This window comes from Microcaecilia unicolor, chromosome 10 (genome assembly GCF_901765095.1).
Source record: "Microcaecilia unicolor chromosome 10, aMicUni1.1, whole genome shotgun sequence".
In the NCBI taxonomy this organism is placed as follows: Eukaryota; Metazoa; Chordata; class Amphibia; order Gymnophiona; family Siphonopidae; genus Microcaecilia; species Microcaecilia unicolor.
The window spans coordinates 55987591-56008820 of NC_044040.1; the positions used below are offsets into that span (position 1 = coordinate 55987591).

General features: G+C 42.4%; 1 long non-coding RNA gene across 1 annotated transcript; it reads left to right on the forward strand.

Moving 5' to 3' along the window:
• The first annotated feature begins 13671 nt into the window (after positions 1–13671).
• On the forward strand, positions 13672–20908 carry LOC115478623. The gene is made up of 3 exons (XR_003943557.1): positions 13672–13684; positions 17922–17923; positions 20816–20908. It is a non-coding gene; the product is annotated as an uncharacterized LOC115478623 (long non-coding RNA).
• The last annotated feature ends 322 nt before the right edge of the window (positions 20909–21230 follow it).

Below are 21230 nucleotides of genomic sequence, written 5' to 3' on the forward strand. Positions count from 1 at the left end.
GGGTGGGCCTAGGGAAGAACTGGGTGGGCACCAATTGTTCTCCCCCCTCCCCCAACCACCACCCAAAAAATATCTCAGCTGGTGGGAAAATGCTTCTTTCCATCTTGGTAGTCTGCAGCAGGCATGCGCTGAAAACTGAACATACGCAGGTACAGGTATCATTTTCGTTACCATCAGTAGGAAGTCTTCAGCTGGCCGAGCTTGGGATCCCACCAACTACCACTAAACGTGTGCTACTGTTGGATGGGCCTGAGACCTAAGAGCCCACCCAGGCCCACCTGTGGCTACGCCTCTGAATTGACTTGCTGAGGAGCTGTAGTGGGAATCAAACTCAGTTCTCCAGGTTCTCAGCCCACTGCACTAACCATTAGGCTACTCCACCACTCTGTATAAAGGACCCATTTAACATGCTATGTAATAGGGAAATTTCTCAGGCCCACACAAAGATGAGAAACTGGTAGTTCTTGTCATATCGCTCAACCCACTCTTTACCAGCAGAAATGATGAGCCTCTGAGGAGAGGGCAGGCTCTGAATTTCTGTTGACCCAAACAATATTGGGCCACACCCCTCTGGATTTTTTGTTGCTTTTTACCCATGCCTGTTTTCTACAATTTTTGAATGCATTTTAGAACTTGTATGTTCAATTGTATGTGTGCTAGAGGGTCGTTTACTAAGGTGCACTAGCTTATGCTAAGAATTAGTGTACGCTAAACACTAAGACACCCATTATATTCCTGTGTCTTAGCGTTTAGCTCACATTAATATTTAGTGCGAGCTAAAAATGCTAGAGCAGCTTTGTAAAAGCCCCCTTAATTTGTTGGTTACCATATATTAAGGGGTATGTTTACTAAGGTGTGTTATTATTTCTAACACGCCTTTAAATTTAAGGCGCGTTAAACACTAATGCGCCTGTACATTTCTACGAGCACATTAGCGTTTAATGTGTGTAAACCATTTACGTGTGTTAAAAACAGTAACACACCCATAGCGCACCTTAGTAAACATAGGTGTAAATTTTTGAGGAACATTAACCAACCAAATTTATATATTAGGATGCGGAGAACATATGATCCTATTTCCCATGGGCCTGAAAATTCCTGATTTTCATACAATACTCCCTCATTTACTTGTGAAAGTTTGCTAATTTCGCATGATTTCACTAACGTCTTGACAGATAACCTTAATGTGTACATTAAGGATTTTCTACAGAGCATTCAAAGAAGGGCCTTAATATTTACATTATATTTTATGGCACAGGCTCTTAAGTGTTTTTCTTGTTTTGTGTCTTTGAGAATATATGTGTAGATTGATTCTCCTGGGGATGTTGTTAAAGGGACTGGTGCAGAATAAATTCCCCCCCACCCCTGTAATCCATGCAAGCTCAGAACTACCGTGGTAGAAGTCCCTCCCCCACCATGTAAACCCAACCCCCAGCACAAGTTCTCCTGGGACTCCCTGTTGTCTAGAGGATTGGGCAGGGGTGGTTCCCAGTAGCTCCTTCCCCATCAGGCACCCAAATTCAAAATGGCACCAGTTGATCCCCAGTGGTAGTTTCCTGGTACTATTGATAGGGATCAAACTGGAAAATGACCCTTATTTAGCAGCTCAACTCCTAGAAATAGTGCTACAGGACTAGTGCTAAGAGTCAACAGCACTATTTGGAACCTGGGTGCCTAACAGAGCAGGAGTGACTTTAGCCACCAGGGCTTATTATTTATTTAGATTTTGCATACACCTTTTTCAGTAGTAGCTCAAGGTGAGTTACATTCAGGTACTCTGGATATTTCTCTGTCCCAGGAGGGCTCACAATCTAAGTTTGTACCTGAGGTAATGGAGGGTTAAGTGATTTGCCCAAGATCACAAGGAGCAGCAGTGGGATTTGAACTGGCCACCTCTGGAGTGCAAGACTGGTGCTCTAACCACTAGGCCACTCCTCCACTCCAAGGGAGGGGGCTTAAAACTAAGGGGTAGAGATAGGCAGCCAGAAAATTATCACTTTGTTTTTTCCCCCCCAATGTTTTTTGTTTTGAAATGAATGTTGTTAATAGTGTGCAATATTTGCATATAATTCACATTTTTCTTAAAGACGGCACACTATCCCCCTGATTCTATATATGTCGCCCAAAATTGTAAGTTTTATGTTAAACTGTACCTGCTGTACACCACTTTGGGTGAATCTCTTCATAAAGGCAGTCAATAAGTCCCAATAAACAAACAAACATGGATTAATGGGGAAGAGCTACCATGCTTTTGGAGAAGGGATACCATGCCTTATTAATCGATTACAATTATCTGAAGTTGTGAACAAGCATGTGGATAATAGTGAAAAAGTATATACAGGCCCTTATTTTAGAGGTTCTGTTTATGATTTAGACATCCAAATACTGTCATAAAAATATTTACCTTTGATAAATGTTTAAAACCTGATTTTAAGAAGCTGGTATTTAAACATCAAAATTGCCAATACGTTCATATGGCAAAGGAGCTTGGTTTGGACAGGACTACGATGGAGGAAATATACTTAGTTGGCTCAAGGGTTTCCTAACCACTAGAACTTATCAAGTGAAATCAAATTCAAACATATCATCACTGTGGAACGCAGACTGCGGAGTACCTCAAGGATCACCACTATCACCAATCCTTTTCAACCTAATGATGGCCCCACTAGCCAAGTCCTTATCCGACCAAGGCCTTAACCCTTTTACCTATGCGGACAATGTCACAATATACATTCCTTACAAACATGATCTGACAGAAATCACCAACAAAATTAAGCTCAGCTTGAACATCATGGACACATGGGCAAATGCATTTCAACTAAAACTCAATACAGAAAAAACACACTGTCTCATCCTCTTATCCCAATACAACGCGAACAACCCCACAAATATAAACACCCCAGATTACACCCTCCCTATCTCAGACAGCCTGAAAATCTTCGGCGTTACAATCAACCACAACTTTACACTAGAGAACCATGTGAAATCTACAACAAAGAAAATGTTCCACTCAATGTGGAAACTTAAACACGTGAAACCATTCTTCCTGAGGGAGTAGGAAAGGTAGGCTCTTCCAAAGAAACCGGAGACGACGTATGTAGAAATTCAAATCTTTATTCAATCAATAACACTGACATACTTGACTCTGACTCGACACAGCTGTGTTTCGGCGTCAAAACATGCCTTCATCAGGAGTCTATAAAATGAAATATACTTGTTTAAAAAAATATATGTAAGATAAAAACATTTGTACAATGATATCACATATATAAAAAAGATGCATATCTAAAAATGATAATCACACATATATAAAAAAAATATATATGTAAATAATTGTTTATAAGATTATACATAAAATTCAAAATAATATATGTATATCATTTCTATTTAAAAAATAGTATGTATATACACATACATACACAAACATACATATATATGCATATATATACACACACGCATAAAAATTGATTTAAGAATTTTTATAAATCAGTGTTGCATACAATTTAAGACATATACAATCCCATATATGAATAAATATACAGTGGGGGAAATAAGTATTTGATCCCTTGCTGATTTTGTAAGTTTGCCCACTGACAAAGACATGAGCAGCCCATAATTGAAGGGTAGGTTATTGGTAACAGTGAGAGATAGCACATCACAAATTAAATCCGGAAAATCACATTGTGGAAAGTATATGAATTTATTTGCATTCTGCAGAGGGAAATAAGTATTTAATCCCTCTGGCAAACAAGACCTAATACTTGGTGGCAAAACCCTTGTTGGCAAGCACAGCGGTCAGACGTCTTCTGTAGTTGATGATGAGGTTTGCACACATGTCAGGAGGAATTTTGGTCCACTCCTCTTTGCAGATCATCTCTAAATCATTAAGAGTTCTGGGCTGTCGCTTGGCAACTCGCAGCTTCAGCTCCCTCCATAAGTTTTCAATGGGATTAAGGTCTGGTGACTGGCTAGGCCACTCCATGACCCTAATGTGCTTCTTCCTGAGCCACTCCTTTGTTGCCTTGGCTGTATGTTTTGGGTCATTGTCGTGCTGGAAGACCCAGCCACGACCCATTTTTAAGGCCCTGGCGGAGGGAAGGAGGTTGTCACTCAGAATTGTACGGTACATGGCCCCATCCATTCTCCCATTGATGCGGTGAAGTAGTCCTGTGCCCTTAGCAGAGAAACACCCCCAAAACATAACATTTCCACCTCCATGCTTGACAGTGGGGACGGTGTTCTTTGGGTCATAGGCAGCATTTCTCTTCCTCCAAACACGGCGAGTTGAGTTCATGCCAAAGAGCTCAATTTTTGTCTCATCTGACCACAGCACCTTCTCCCAATCACTCTCGGCATCATCCAGGTGTTCACTGGCAAACTTCAGACGGGCCGTCACATGTGCCTTCCGGAGCAGGGGGACCTTGCGGGCACTGCAGGATTGCAATCCGTTATGTCGTAATGTGCTATGGTTTTCGTGGTGACAGTGGTCCCAGCTGCCTTGAGATCATTGACAAGTTCCCCCCTTGTAGTTGTAGGCTGATTTCTAACCTTCCTCATGATCAAGGATACCCCACGAGGTGAGATTTTGCGTGGAGCCCCAGATCTTTGTCGATTGACAGTCATTTTGTACTTCTTCCATTTTCTTACTATGGCACCAACAGTTGTCTCCTTCTCGCCCAGCGTCTTACTGATGGTTTTGTAGCCCATTCCAGCCTTGTGCAGGTGTATGATCTTGTCCCTGACATCCTTAGACAGCTCCTTGCTCTTGGCCATTTTGTAGAGGTTAGAGTCTGACTGATTCACTGAGTCTGTGGACAGGTGTCTTTCATACAGGTGACCATTGCCGACAGCTGTCTGTCATGCAGGTAACGAGTTGATTTGGAGCATCTACCTGGTCTGTAGGGGCCAGATCTCTTACTGGTTGGTGGGGGATCAAATACTTATTTCCCTCTGCAGAATGCAAATAAATTCATATACTTTCCACAATGTGATTTTCCGGATTTAATTTGTGATGTGCTATCTCTCACTGTTACCAATAACCTACCCTTCAATTATGGGCTGCTCATGTCTTTGTCAGTGGGCAAACTTACAAAATCAGCAAGGGATCAAATACTTATTTCCCCCACTGTATATGGATATATAGCAGAAACATAAAACAAGCATAACTGCTAAATAGATATACATGGACAGTTCATGGAAAAACAGATTAACAATGGATATAAAATAAAGACAAGAGTCTAAAATGATATGTAGATGAACCCACGAACCTTATGAAATACAGCTTGTAGTATGTATTCAATTGTCAGCTGTATGATGATTGTAGTGTCAGATATGACTATCATCCTATAGATCATGACAAATTAGCATATGGTCATATGATTATCTATAGACTAGACAAACAGCACAAAGGAAAGCTACATGGTTATAGAAGTGTGTGTAAATATATACGGATTGAATAATACTATGAGTAGGTGATGTTAGTATTTGCAAAAATAATCTACAAAAACCATGCTCTCTATGTGTGTATTTTAATTCCTCGAAAATATGTGATCAATGTGGTACTAATATTAGGAACGAAATCAATTTGAGACAAAAAAGCATAAAATGTGCAGATGTGCACAAGGATGCATCTTAAAGATAAAAGCATAAATAATATTAATAGTGGTGGATGGACGAATAACATAATGAAAATGGAAACCACAAACAGCAACCTGATACAATCAATGGTACTAAGCCATGTAGACTACTGCAATGGAATTTATGCGGGAGGTAAAGAACAATTCATAAAGAAACTTCAGACCGCTCAAAACATGGCAGCCAGGCTTATATTTGGAAAAACGTGATTCGAAAGCGCCAAACCCCTCTGAGAAAAATTGCACTGGCTCCCAATCAAAGAACGTATTGCTTTCAAAATCTGCACCCTGGTCCATAAAATTATCTACGGCGAGGCCCTGGGACACATGACAGACCTTATCGACCTACTAATCAGAAATACAACCGGATCAACACGAACATATCTAAACCTCCACTACCCAAGCTGCAAAGGACTCAAATACAAATCAACTCATGCATCCAGCTTTTCCTACATAAGCACACAACTATGGAACGCATTACCAAAAGCCGTGAAAACAACGTATAACCACCTAAACTTCCGGAAATCACTAAAAACTTACCTGTTCAAAAAGGCATACCCTACCTACCCAACTTAAATGCCTGAACCCTGCAACACTACGAAACCAAAGCATGTAATGGACAAAACGTAACTCTTCCTCTATACAATTCCCTAATGTGTCTGTTTCACATGAACCTCATTCTACCACAACATCACTGTATAATTGTTTATACCGGAATTGGTGAATGCCTTTACGGTACTATGTAAGCCACATTGAGCCTGCAAATAGGTGGGAAAATGTGGGATACAAATGAAACAAATTAAAAAAAAAATAATAATAAAAATATGTCCTATCTAACATGCCACTCATAATGTGTTCTACGTGGATTTTCACTGGGCATTTCATGAGACATCCCTTAGGAAATTAAAATATCTTGGGATGTGAGATAATCAGGTCCTTTTACTACTCTGTGTTAAGCATCTATTTTCTAATTCTATACACTTGTGCACACAATTTTATGTTTAGCACGCAAAGACGCACGCTCAAGTTATAGACTAGTGTCGGTTGTGTGTGTAACTTAATATGTTAAATAGCTGCTAATTGGCAGAGGAGAGCATGGGAGGCATTTGGTAGTTTCTGTGCTGCACTTACCACACATTAAGGCCTGGATCCTATATATAGTGACTAAAGTTGCATGCGCAAATTTGGCTAAATTATGCGCACAACTTAATTGATTAACAAGCCAATCGGCACCAATAATTGGTCAATAACAAGCAAATATTGACACTAATTAGAATTTATACATGCAACTTTCTAAGCATATTCTGTAAAGTGGGGCACATAAATTCTAATGCGTGGATCTCATAAGGAGTATGGCCATGCTGTTGGATTATTTGTAGTAAATAATTAGCAGATCTTAGTACACACAGCTTCAGCTTTAGAAATGTTAATTTCTTTCTTCATCTCTCTCTCATTCACCCCTGAATAATTCACTGCTGAGTCACTTTAAAGTTGAAGTAACAAAACATCTGTTTACTCACAGTTTGTAGTTAGATTATAATCAGACAGGCTTATATATACATATTATTATACATTTGTATTATCAGCTCCTTCCATGTGCTTAGATGGTAATGGATGCTCACACCACCATAGATCCTCTCAGGTTAGGAGAGATCATGAGCTCCATGTGCTCCATGTGCTGCATGTGCTGCATCTGACCCCCACAGGAAGTTGCATAGCAGTGTGACCTCTCTAAGTAATTCACATCAGAGGTCACAGAGTAATCACAGAGAAATAGATTGCTGACAGGCAATGCATGTTAAAATACAATACATTCCAACAAACCCCTTCTCATGCATAACTGTCATGCAATTATTTATTCATACAAAGTCCAAGCTTTATACGCAGATTCACAAAATGTTCTCTGGGTAACGGTTTGGTCATGATGTCAGCTGTCATCTCACTGGTGTGACAATAGTGTAGACTGATGACCCCTTCTTTTGCCAACTCTCGCACGTTGTGGTATTTCGTTGCGATGTGCTTGGTACGTGACTGAACCTTGTCATTCTGTGACAGTCGGATGCAGCTCTGATTATCTTCCATTAACTGGATTGGTCTCTTTTCAGCTATTCCGAAATCCAGCAAAAGTTTTTCAATCCACATCAGTTCTCTGCACGCTTCCGATACGGCCACATATTCAGCTTCTGTAGAAGACAGACTCACAATACTTTGTTTATGACTGGCCCATGAAATGTGTACATTTCCATACATAAACACATATCCACTTGTGGATTTATAATCAGAATGATCCCCTGCCCAATCTGAATCACAGTAACATATTAGTTTTGGATTACTATTGGCTGAAATCTTTAATTTACAATCAATGGTACCCTTTAAATACCTTACCATCCTTTTAACTGCAGTCCAATCTGATTTGGTAGGTGAGCTGACCCTTCTGCTCAAAATTCCTACTGCATTTGCTATATCAGCCCTGTATGTGGTAGCTAGATATAAAAGCTTACCTATGGCTGATCTATATTGGATGTTATCTGGTAAAGGTTCTCTTACTGTTTCATCCTTCAGAAAATCAGTGATCATGGGAGTGCTTACAACTTGGGCATCTTGCATACCTAAACTTTCAATAAGCTCATTTATTTTCTGCTTCTGGCTTAGAAGATAAGAACCATCATTTTGTTTCTCAATTTCTATACCAAGATAGTATGACACATTACCAAGTTCTTTTATCTCAACATTGTGGTTTAAATATTTTACAATGTCCTTGTACTCTTGCTCACTTTTGCTTGCAATGAGCAGATCATCAACAAAAGCTAAAATGTATGCATATTGTCCATTTGTGCACCTAGTGTACAAACATTTATCTGCTTCACCTTGCTTAAATCCTAAATTTGTCAATATTTCATGCAATTTATCATTCCAACATTTTGCACTTTGCTTTAATCCATAAAGACCTTTGTTTAATTTACACACTAGCTGTCTTTGTTTTGTATTTATGAAACCTGTTGGTTGTTCTATGTACAAGTCTTCAGTTATATCTCCGTGAAGAAACGCTGTTTTCACATCAATGTGGTTGACTTGCATGCCTTTTGAGACTGCAATGCTCAGAAGTGTTCTGATTGTCGTGTGTTTCACTACAGGTGCAAACACTTCATCAAAATCTTCTCCATATTTTTGAAGATATCCCTTTGCCACTAATCTGGCTTTATACCTTTCCACTTTTCCTTGTGCATTCCTTTTTAACTTGAATACCCATTTGCATCCTATAGCTTTCTTGCCAGGAGGTAATTTTGTAAGAATCCAAGTATTATTTTTATCCAATGCATCAATTTCTTCTTGTGCAGCTTTATGCCATTCAGCAGCTTCTTCTGCTGGCATTTTCTCAATCTCATCCCATGTTAAGGGCTCTTGAGCTTCTGCTGACTTTGTTAGGTAAGACAGTCTTGGGGGTGGAACACCTTTGTTTTCCCTGGATGAGCGTCTGACAACAGGTTGGTCTGACCTTTCCGCATCCTCTAAATCTGAGAGTCCTTCTCCAATTGATTCCCCTTCTCCAACTGTACTGTCTTCTTCAATGATCCTTTCTGTGTCTGTTTCCTCTGCCTGTTCCTCGTTAGATACAGATGAGTTGCTTTCAGACATCTGCCTTGGTATGGCATTTATATACACTGGCATGTCTATTATGGTTCTAGTTTCATATTCTGGATGATAAGGCTCATCTGGGATAATCCAGCCTTTATCAACCCTTTTGTTTTCATCAAAATATGTAACATGTCTTATGCCAACAATGCCAGTTTTCAGATTCAAAATTCTATATCCTTTGTGTCCTGGAGCATAGCCAACTAAAATGCCCCTTTCTGTTGTGGAATCCAGCTTATGCCTTCTTTGCTTTGGTACATGAGCATATGCTGTACTTCCAAATGTTCTTATGTGTGACAGGTTTGGCTTCCTACCATGCCATGTCTCATGTGGTGTGCGCTCAGCGCCTTTAGTTGGCATTCTGTTTTGTAGGTACACTGCTGTGAGAATGGCTTCCCCCCATAGTCTTTTAGGGAGATTGCTATCTGACAGCATACATCTGGTCATTTCCACAAGTGACCTAAATTTTCTCTCTGCAACAGAATTTTGCTCTGGTGTATAAGCTACTGTTGTGATATGCTGAATGCCTTCTTGTTCTAGAAATGTGCGCATGCTTTGTGAAGTGAACTCACCACCATTGTCGGTCTGAAGAACCTTTGGTTTTCTTTCAAATTTATTGCTCACCATGGCTACGTATTTCTTCAGCATGTCTGTGACTTGACTTTTTTCTTTCAGCAAATAGGCCACACAATATCTAGAGAAATCATCCAAGAATATTAGCACAAATCTGTTATTTCCCAATGATGGGATATTAAACGGTCCACATAAGTCACTGTGTATTAAGTCCAGCACTTTATTACTCCTATTTCCTGTGTATGCAGGAAATGAGGGTCTTACACCTTTTTGAGTAACACAGTCTATGCATTTCTCCATATTACCAGCATCTGCACTTATCTGAATGCCGGTGGCCAGTTGCTTACTGTAAAGATCCTGGATCACCTTACAATCACGATGTCCCAGGCGGCGGTGCCAGATTTCCAGACTACATTTACCATCATTCTTCCTTACTTGCGCCATATGTGAGGCTTCACCTGAAATGCTCAGTTTATAAACATCATTATGGAGGGAGGTCACGTGACGCGCTGGGAGCGTTAACAGCATAGAAGCTGAGCTCCGGGCCCCCGCTCCTCTAACTGCTCGGCCAGCTAACAAAAACAGCAAATAATCGGAACCCGAACTCAACCCAGACGGTTAGAGGGTGCATGGAACCTTTTCTGGTCCCTATGCCGACCGGAACGTCCAAACGAAGCGTAAAAGTGGAAAAAGGGAAACTACCTCCCTCGCCGGCGGAGCCCAAGATGGCGGACAGTGGGCGAGGAACAAACGAGGAGTTCTCAGAACGACAAATTACCCAGCTGACTACGGCGGTAGTGGCAGCCTTGGAACCAAGATTTCAATCATTGGCAAACCATTTGGTGAAGCTGGACGCCAACATGGCAGAGTTAACAAAGCGGACACACGAATTAGAACAAAGAGTGTCCAGCGTGGAACACGCGGGTAACGCTAACCAGCCGCGAATGACTACCATAGAACAAGAGCTTAGGGCACAAGCAGAGAAACTGGAAGATCTTGAAAACAGAGCACGGCGCTCAAACCTGAGGCTGGTTGGACTTCCAGAATCGATAACTGAAAAGAACTTGGGTCCTATTTTAGAAAAATGGCTACAACAAGAATTTGCCCTTTCAGACAGTAGCGGGGGATTCTGCATTGAGAGAGCACACCGGCTGGGAAGGTTTCAAGCAGAGAAGCAGAAGCCCCGCGTGGTCATTATAAAAATACATAACTATATCCATAAAGAAGAGATTATGCAAGGATTCAGATCAAAAAGGGACACTTTACAATACGATGACCAACGGATTCTAATTTTTCCTGATTACTCAGCAGGTCTGCAAGAAAAGAGAAGGCGGTTTCATGCGGCATGCTCAACATTGGCGGAGAAGAAAATCCGCTTCACACTGGCATACCCAGCAACTCTCAAAATCCAGAAAGATGGGAAGTGGAACTCCTTTACTTCAGAGAAAGTGGCCATGGACTACATAAACAGAGAACTGGGTCATCAGGAAGAGGCTTCATGAAACAAGACTGGGTATGGACTAATTTGGTATCTGTTACTTTGAAATTGGTGTTCTGGTGGCTTGTGGGGCTGAAACAGACCACAGAGGTTAAGAGTTAAAGTTGACTGAATGTTTGAGAGGTTATATAAATATTAAGATCACAGGGGAGCGGGGGCCAACGCAGAGAAGTGACCTTGGTGACGACAGATGGCGTCACTACACAATAGTTATGTTGGGGAATTTCAGGGGGGGGAAGAGGAATGGTTAGAACGAGATAAGTTGATACAAGGTAAAGGATGGGGGGAGGGGGGAGGGTGGGGATGAATGTGGACTGTTCTAATTGGGTACATAAGATAGAAGGCTGTGGAACTAATAAGGAAGGGAAGTGGAATAATGGAAAGACTTGGTTGGGTCCGGAGAAGGGCTGGGATCCGGGCACCAACAAGATTAACAAGAGGGATACACTGGGAGAATGTTTGATAACTGGGCTCGCCAAGCTATAAAATAATTACATGGAATGTGGGCGGAGTTTCATCCCCACTAAAGCGGGGGAAGATCCTCACACATCTGAAGAGACTGGGTGCTGACATTGCTTGCATACAGGAAACCAGACTCTCTGATGAAGAACATCAGAAATTACAGAGAACATGGGTAGGACACGTAGACTATGTGTCATCAGGTAAAAGAAGAGGGGGGGTGGCGATCCTATATCGCAAACACCTTGTTTACACATCAGAGGTCATGTTACGGGATGAGAATGGCAGATATCTATTAGTTAAACTTAATTTACAAGGGTCTGAAATATTCTTGCTATCTGTATACGCGCCGACTCCCTCCACTCCTGATTTCTTTTCAGAGCTATTACGCATTATGTTACCATATAGAGACAAGAGATTAATAATTACTGGAGACATGAATATATTGATGAATCCAAATATGGACTGTACGGGAAGACGGAGTGAAGGGGTGGAGGGAGCTGGGGATGGGGGGGTCCTCTCGACGTTCGCCTCTGATCTGGGAGTGGTGGATGTTTGGAGGTCTCTGTTCCCCGAGGTAAAAGACTACACTCACAGATCTAGAGCTCACGGGTCCTGGGCCCGTTTAGACTACATGTTCATATCTAGCCAGAGCTTTCCCAATGTAACAGCAGCAGGGATAGAACAAGAGCTGATCTCAGACCACTCACCAGTGTGGTTTCAGTGGACCGATCAAAAGGGAAGTCAGACAGCCAGGACATGGAGATTCCCAAATTATTTAATAAAAAATACAGATTTTACGAAGTTCTTACACAAAAAGTGGGAGGAATTCACCTTACATAATCAGGAACACAAATCCGACCCAACTCTGTTCTGGTGCACTGCAAAGGCGGTGATGCGGGGGGAGATCATCTCTTATGTAACGGCAAGAAAGCGGAAAATCGCAGCCAGTATCATTAATCTGTCCGACCGATTGGGCAGAGCAAGGCATGCATACCAGCACTCCCCGACCCAGGCCAATAGGGACAATTATGAGGCACTACAAACCACCCTAAACGCATTAATACACGAACAGACACAAAGAGGATTAACATTTTATAAATATAGGCTACACAAACATGGTAACAAACAAGGGGGCATGCTAGCAAAGTTAATTCGGCCATGGGCGGGAAACCGGACTATTACGGCCATGCAGAATGAGAAGGGAGAAGTAAAGAATAAAACTGCAGACATTTTGGAAATAGTACAGACATATTTTAGAGAACTGTATGACTCATCTGGCTCACCTTCACAACATGAGGTAGAAACACTTATGACTAGAGCCGGGATGCCAAAATTAACTTCAGAAGCCCGGGACCATTTAGCCCAACCCTTACAGTCGAGGGAACTTCAGAGGGCTATCCGAGGTCTAAAACATAACTCGGCGCCTGGGATAGACGGGTTCTCGGGTGAGTTCTACAAAGCACTACAACTGCCTCTGATTCCTACTTTACTTGATTATTTTCAAGAAGTGACAGTGAGGGGGGAGTTCCCGAAACATGAAAACACAGCCTTAATTACTCTAATATTAAAGCCAGGAAAGGAGGCATCAGATCCCGACTCTTACCGCCCAATATCGCTCATTAATGTAGACATTAAACTCTTCTCAAAAATAATAGCTAATAGATTAGCAGAACACATTTCAACTCTGGTGGATGCTGCACAAGTTGGATTCATACCAAAAAGACATTCAGTTTTACATGTACGGAAAATCCTCCTTGCTATGGCACACTGTAGGAGCAATAATGACCCCCTGATGCTAGTGAGTTTAGATGCCTCCAAGGCGTTTGATCATGTCAATTGGGGGTATCTGTTGCAGTCATTGGAGTGGATGGGACTGCCGGAAGAGGTCATACGGATCATCCGGGTACTGTACACAGGTCTGGGCGCACGGATTATAGCAAATGGTAGTCAGTCAGAATGGTTCCCAGTCATGCGAGGAACGAGACAGGGATGTCCCCTGTCCCCGTTCCTCTTTGACCTTTCCTTGGAGCCCCTAATAAGACTGCTGAATGGCTCCCGGGAGATTAGAGGGGTACAGCTGAAAGGAGAGGAGGTCAAAACGTTAGCATATGCTGATGATATTTTCCTGGTTCTTCGTGAACCCCGGAAGTCACTGCAATATGTCCTAGATGCCGTGGAGGAGTTCGGCAGGCTCACGGGATTTGCTCTGAACTTGCAGAAGTCCGGGGCACTGGCAGTAGACAACGCCATACGGGAGAGATGGCAAGGGATTTTCCCATTACAGTGGGCAGAGAAGGCCTTAAAATATTTAGGAACAATGATCCCTCGGGATGGGACCTCACTGTACAGAATCAATGTGGGCCCCCTGATGGAAAGTACGAAACAGAGATTATCTTTGTGGCAGACTTTACCTTTATCAATATGGGGTAGAATCGCTCTCTTCAACATGATTATAGCCCCGAGATGGCTGTATCTCTTCCAACAGCTACCCCTATACTTGAAAGGGAAAGACGAGAAGGCCTTGGACAGGCAGATTCAGAGATTCCTATGGAAGGGGAAACGTCCCAGATTACCGATGTCAGTGATTACAACACCACGGGAACAAGGGGGAATGGGACTCCTGAGCATAAGGAACTTATCAATTGCTAGTGCAATGCGCCATATAAACGACTGGTATCGGGGTACCCAAGAATTTTCGGCTACAGGGATAGAGACTACTATTTTCCCCCGAACACACTTTAGTTATTTGTTACATTCGGGCACCCGACTACCAGCACTTGCATTTAAGAAGCACCCCCTGTTACAGTCACTTAGGAACACATGGCGGTGGGTGTGTAGGAAACATCACTTCACGACTAAAACCACCCCACTATTAGCCATCACGAATAACCCCGACTTTCCTCCGGGACAGGGCAACAGCATCTTTAGTCAATGGGCCACGAAGGGCATTCTTTATTTAACACATGTAGTCGATGAGGAGGGGAAAATAAAACCTTTCCAGAAATTGGTGGAAGAATTTGGCATACAAGAGAGGCATTATTTTGAATATTTGCAGTTGAAACATTACATAGCGTCGCTGTTGTGGACCGACTTAACAGAGGATGTAATTGACACTCTGAAAGAGACATACACACTGGGGGCTCAGTTATCAGTTCCTCTCAGGTTCCATCACCAACAGCTAAAAGACTCTACCTCGGAAATAGATTATGGGAGATTAGCTCGAGATTGGTCAAAGGAACTAGAAGCTGAAATAACGACGGATATATGTAAGGAGTTTATTAAAAAATTATACCGGTTGCAGTTACCAGTTACACAGTGTGAGAGACAATATAGATTTCTATTAAGAACATATATGCCACCTGAGAGGGCGGCACATGTAATGGAAACTTGTGATGGGACCTGTCCTAGATGTGGAAGAGGAGAGGCGGGCTTAGGTCACATGTTCTGGGGATGCCCCTTGATCGAGGAGTTCTGGGGGGAGATCACTCAAACATTGCAACAAATGTGGGGATGTACAGTGGTTCGAGACCCCCTCCTCTTGTTCTATAAGTATAAATTCACGGGGCCACCTCCTCCAGGGTTTAAACGGTTCATGCATTTGACATCATTACATGGGATTTCCACTATTTTAAAATACTGGCTGACTGACCTGAAACCACCACTGACATACTGGAGAACACAGTTAATCTATCAAATGAAATTAGAAAGATGTGGTGTCCACTCGTTGGAATCGGAAGAAGGGGAGAAATTCCGCACACAATGGGAACCTTTGTGGTTAACCATGCCCTCCAAAGGCCGCAGCTATATTCTGAATATTTGAACACCTGAATAGTCCACAGGGAGGGGGGGGGGGGGGGGGAGGGAAAGAAGACAATCACTTGCAGCAGGTTACACAGTTAATTTAAGTTAGATTGTACTCACAGTTTAAAGTAAACTTATTGTTTATTGACCGGTGGAGATGGATAAAGGTCAATCGGGTTACCGGAAAGGGGGAAACAGTCTAACATAATTGTGTTTAAACAATGTTATTGATGTGTTCTATGTATTTGCTGATGCAGATTGCTCTGTTGTGTGTTTGTTTATACATGGTATCTAGTAACCATAGATCCAACAGAGGAAGGAAGAGGGTGGGTTAGGGAGGTAGGGAGAAAAGGGTAAAAATTTTGATGATGGACTTTACTGCTGTAATTACCCTGAGAGTGTATTGAAGGCATTCATGCATAAGACTGAAACTAAATGGTTAATTTTGTCAATCATCAATAAAAATGTTGAAACATAAACATCATTATGCATAAAAGCTTCAGCATACACTTCATCATTTTTAGAGATTGTGCACTTACTGTTTTCAAAATGAATCACAAATCCCTTCTTATCTAATGTAGATACACTAAGCATATTACAAACTGCTTGGGGAATATACAAGACATCACTTACAGGAATTTCTTTAACTTCATTAGACACTTTGCATTTTAAGAATCCAATACCTTTTGCTTGGATCTTAGCAGTCCCTGCGTTTGCAGTTTTAAGAATACCTTCCTCTGGACACATTTCCTGAAAGAAATCTTTACAATTGGTTAAATGGCATGTGCTCCCTGAATCCAAAATCCAAGTACTTTCATTTGAATTATTATTTACCATAGTCAAAGATTTTTCTGCCATTAGAAAGCCCTTGTGTTTATCTTTGTCCTTCATACATTTCCTGGTTTGAAAATTCTTTAGTTCCATTGGCTTAGGTGAGCTAGAGGGAGTGTTTTGTGTTTCCTTACACCATTTAGATACAAGTCCCTCCTTTCCACATGAGTAGCAAATCAGCTTGCCCTTGGGTGGAGTTTTCCCATAGCTCCGCCTTCCTCTGTTCTTTGCCAAGAAATTTGTTTCATTTCTCTCTGACTTGCTTTGAGAACACATCTCCTCAGAATCATTTATTATGCATTCCTGCCTTAGTTTTGATGTTGCCTGTTCAAAAGATTGCCCTTCAATGGCCTCATTTACAGACCTAAAAACATCAAACTTCTTTGATAGTGAGGTAAAAAGAAATGCTCTTTTCAATGCATCACACATGGGAATTCCAGAAAGTTCTAACTTTTGAAATGAAGACATAAGATGCATAATGTGATCATTACATTTACTTTTATCCCTTAATTTGGTTTCATTCAACTCTGCCAGCCAAATTGGTTGCTGCTTTGCATATGTAGTTGCATACATAGTTCTCAGCTTACATAAAATGTCCTTTGGTGTATCTTTTCCCTCCACTAATATGGCTTGTTTCTCTGAGAGAGCTTCCAAAAGCATGCACTTCACATAATAGTTTGCATTGTCCCATTCAGCCATATTTTCAGCTGTTCTGTCTTGGTCTAAGCATATATTTAATCTTTTTGCTCGAAGGAGACATATGAATCTTAATTCCCACTGCTGATAATTAAACTCAGTTAATTTAGGCACCTTGAGAGAATAGAACAATGGTGAATTTCTTCCCTCAGCCATTTTCTTAGCCTTCTGTCTGCTGTGTGGGGGGAGAGAGAGACAGACTGAATCTTTCCTTTAAAACTTAAGAGAAAAATGTGGCCTTTTTTTCTGCCTGGTAATATTTCTCTTCTTTTTCAATTCCTGAGCCCTGGGCCCATAACCCTTTTGTTGGATTATTTGTAGTAAATAATTAGCAGATCTTAGTACACACAGCTTCAGCTTTAGAAATGTTAATTTCTTTCTTCATCTCTCTCTCATTCACCCCTGAATAATTCACTGCTGAGTCACTTTAAAGTTGAAGTAACAAAACATCTGTTTACTCACAGTTTGTAGTTAGATTATAATCAGACAGGCTTATATATACATATTATTATACATTTGTATTATCAGCTCCTTCCATGTGCTTAGATGGTAATGGATGCTCACACCACCATAGATCCTCTCAGGTTAGGAGAGATCATGAGCTCCATGTGCTCCATGTGCTGCATGTGCTGCATCTGACCCCCACAGGAAGTTGCATAGCAGTGTGACCTCTCTAAGTAATTCACATCAGAGGTCACAGAGTAATCACAGAGAAATAGATTGCTGACAGGCAATGCATGTTAAAATACAATACATTCCAACACATGCAAGGGGCATCCGCATGAAGTTAGGAGCGGTCATTTCACCAGATTTTAATTGGCATAAATGGTCATGCCTACATTTTAGTCTGGGAGATGTGCACTGTGCATATTCTATAAACCACACCTAACTTTAGGTAAGGTTTATAGAATAGCATTAAGCGTATTTTTTTCAGCGCCATATATAGAATCTGGCTCTAATTGACTAATGTGAGGTTAACACATGACTACTTACTGCCTCCTCAAAAGGAAGCACTAACCCCCAGATTCTATATAGCATGCCTAGAGATCCGCACCAAAATTCAGGCGTATTCTATAATAGTGCGTGTAACTTAATTGGTTTAGCAAGTTAATGAGCGTTGATACCAGCACTTAATAAGCAGTAATTGATAATAATGAGAATTTACATGCACAACTCACTAAGCATATTCTGTATTAAACTGCACCTAAATTCTAATGTGCGCAGTTGAAAAGGGGCATGGCTATGGGCGTGGAAATGAGCATTTCATGGGCGGTTCAACATTTACATGTGTAGTTATAGAATATGGCCCAGTTCATGTAAATCTATGCACAGGAATTTATGCTATATTTTCATTAGTGTAAATGGAGGCGCTGGGATATCAGCTAAGTATATTCTATTTTCTGTGCCTAAATCTAGGCATCGCTTATAGAATACGCTTAGGCGGAGATGTTTACTGCACGGATTTTTTAGGTGCCTTATATAGAATATGTAGGTGCCTTATATAGAATCTGGCCCGAACAGCCTCTGTGGTAACTGGTTACCACATGCTAATGGACACGGCATCTGTATAGGGCATATTGGGCACCCCCCCCCCCCCCCCAAGTATTTGCCATGTAAAATTTTCAGCTACTGTGGGATTAAGTCCTGCATTAAGCTACAGGAACTGCAAATTTTATGCGGCTTAGTAAAAGGACCCCAATATCTTACTTTCGATTACAAACTGATTAAAAATGGGAAGCAAATAGTTTGGCTAAATAGTTTTCTAAATGAAAAGGAGTAAATAATGGGGTACCAGGTACCTCAGGGACTTCTGTTGGGGCCAGTGCAGCTCAGCATATTCATTATCAATCTGAAAGAGAGCAATGAGTGAACTAATCAAATCTGCATGTGACACAAAAATATTCAAAGTCGTTACCACGAGAAACTGCAGACTAGATTTGTGATTATCAAAATGGCAGCTGAATTTTAATATGGATCGCTTCTGCCTAGCTCTACTGCAATTCCAACTCCCAAGTAAGCCCTGGGAGGGGTGGGGGGGGGGAGAAGATGATAGAGATGGGGGGGGGGGGGGAAGGATTTGCTATGGAGGAGGGCTTTTTCCTAAGGGAGCAGGGCTATTGATTTGGTGGGGGTCAGGGCCTGGGTTCATGGGTGTGTCCATTGACTGGAGGGATCGAGGTTGGAGCAGAGGATGTGGGTTTTGTGTTGGGGAGAATCAGAGACTGGACAGGATTGGAAGGTGTGGGGTTTGTGCAGGGGAGGGGAGGGATCAGATGCTAGGGTGAGATCTGAAGGTATAGGGTTTGTATGGGCAGGGGGATTGGAAGCTGAAAGAGTTCAGGAACCAGTGCCATCACACCTCCTGCAACAGTGGACTGTGCTTCTGGACTGCAACTGTATTTACGGCCTCCTTTTCAGGTGGCAATAAGTTCGGATGTACTATTGGCAGCTAGAACAGTTAGTGCACGGTAATGACCTGTTGTTGTTGTTACATTTGTACCCCGCGCTTTCCCACTCATGGCAGGCTCAATGTGGCTTACATGGGGCAATGGAGGGTTAAGTGACTTGCCCAGAGTCACAAGGAGCTGCCTGTGCCTGAAGTGGGAATCGAACTCAGTTCCTCAGTTTCCCAGGACCAATGTCCACCACCCTAACCACTAGGCCACTCCTCCACTCTGACCTGTGCATTAGCCAGCTGGCCACCCTGTCATGTTCAGATCCAGCCCACTCCCACGTTAGGCAGCTAACACAGCATTTTTAATGCACAGTCTCCTGTTGTGGTGCAGTCAACAGTAGCACGGACCTACTCTACTGTTTACTGTGCTGAGAATGCTACATTAGCTGTTTAACACAGCTTAGTAAAAGACTCCCTAAATTAACCAAACTATATGAAGACAATTTTATAAGGGAAAGGGAAATGGGACTTGATATACCGCCTTTCTGTGGTTTTTGCAACTACATTCAAAGTGGTTTACATATATTCAGGTACTTATTTTGTACCAGGGGCAATGGAGGGTTAAGTGACTTGCCCAGAGTCACAAAGAGCTGTAGTGGGAATTGAAGTCAGTTCCCCAGGATCAAAGTCCACTGCACTAACCACTAGGCTACTCCATAACTGGGCACCTGGTTTAAAAGGGCAAGCAGGTACCTACTAAGGTGTTATAAAATAAGGAATCACAGGTGCCTTGTGTAAGCAGTAAAAATCACACCCATCTTGCAGGCATGGACACCCAGTAGTGTGGCGAGGGCGGCTTTCACCCGGGGCGGTTCGCTACTGTGCACCCCCCCCCCCCCGGTGCAGCTTGACACCCCCCCTTGGTGCATCAACCTCCCACCGGCGCATCAACCCCCCCTCGGCGCATCAAATCCCCCCTTGGCGCATCACCCAAGCCCCCACCCCGAGTGCATTCTTCCCTGCCACGTGCATGCCGCTGGGGGGGGTGTCGGTTCCGCTTGTTCCCTGCTCCCTCTACCCCGGAACAGGATGTAATCTATTCCTGGTTAGAGGGAGCAGGGAACCAGTGGAGCCGACACCCCCCCAGCGGCGTGCACCCGGGGCGGCCTTGCTACGCCACTGTGGACACCTACACCAGCTTGAGCAGGTTAAATGTCTGCACCTGGGAGCCGATGATCCAAACACTGTCGCTATTCTGAATAGCACCATAAAAATACCACTGGAACAGTACAGAAGAACAACACCCTAATGGTCAAAGCTAATGAGATGCAAATATAGGCACGCTCATAGTTTTGAGCATTAGGAAGTTCAGTGGGAGGATTATGCTTGGCGTATGCGCAGAATAGTTCAGCAGTAAGCTCAGCTCCTGTGCGCATGCGCCTGATAAAACCCGAACGTGAAGCACACATTGGTGTCTGCTTTCTGCAGCTTAAATATAAGCATTTTAGGGTCCCTTTTTACTAAGCCGCGTAGGCGCCTACGTGCACCCAATGCTTGCCAAATTGGAGTTACCGCCCAATTACCGCATAACCCTTGCGGTAATTTTGATTTTGGCGCGCGTCTGCTATGCGCGTCAGAATAATAATTTTTATTTTCTGGTGCACATAGTGGACGTGCGCCAAGTGGCATCTGACGTGCGTAGGTCATT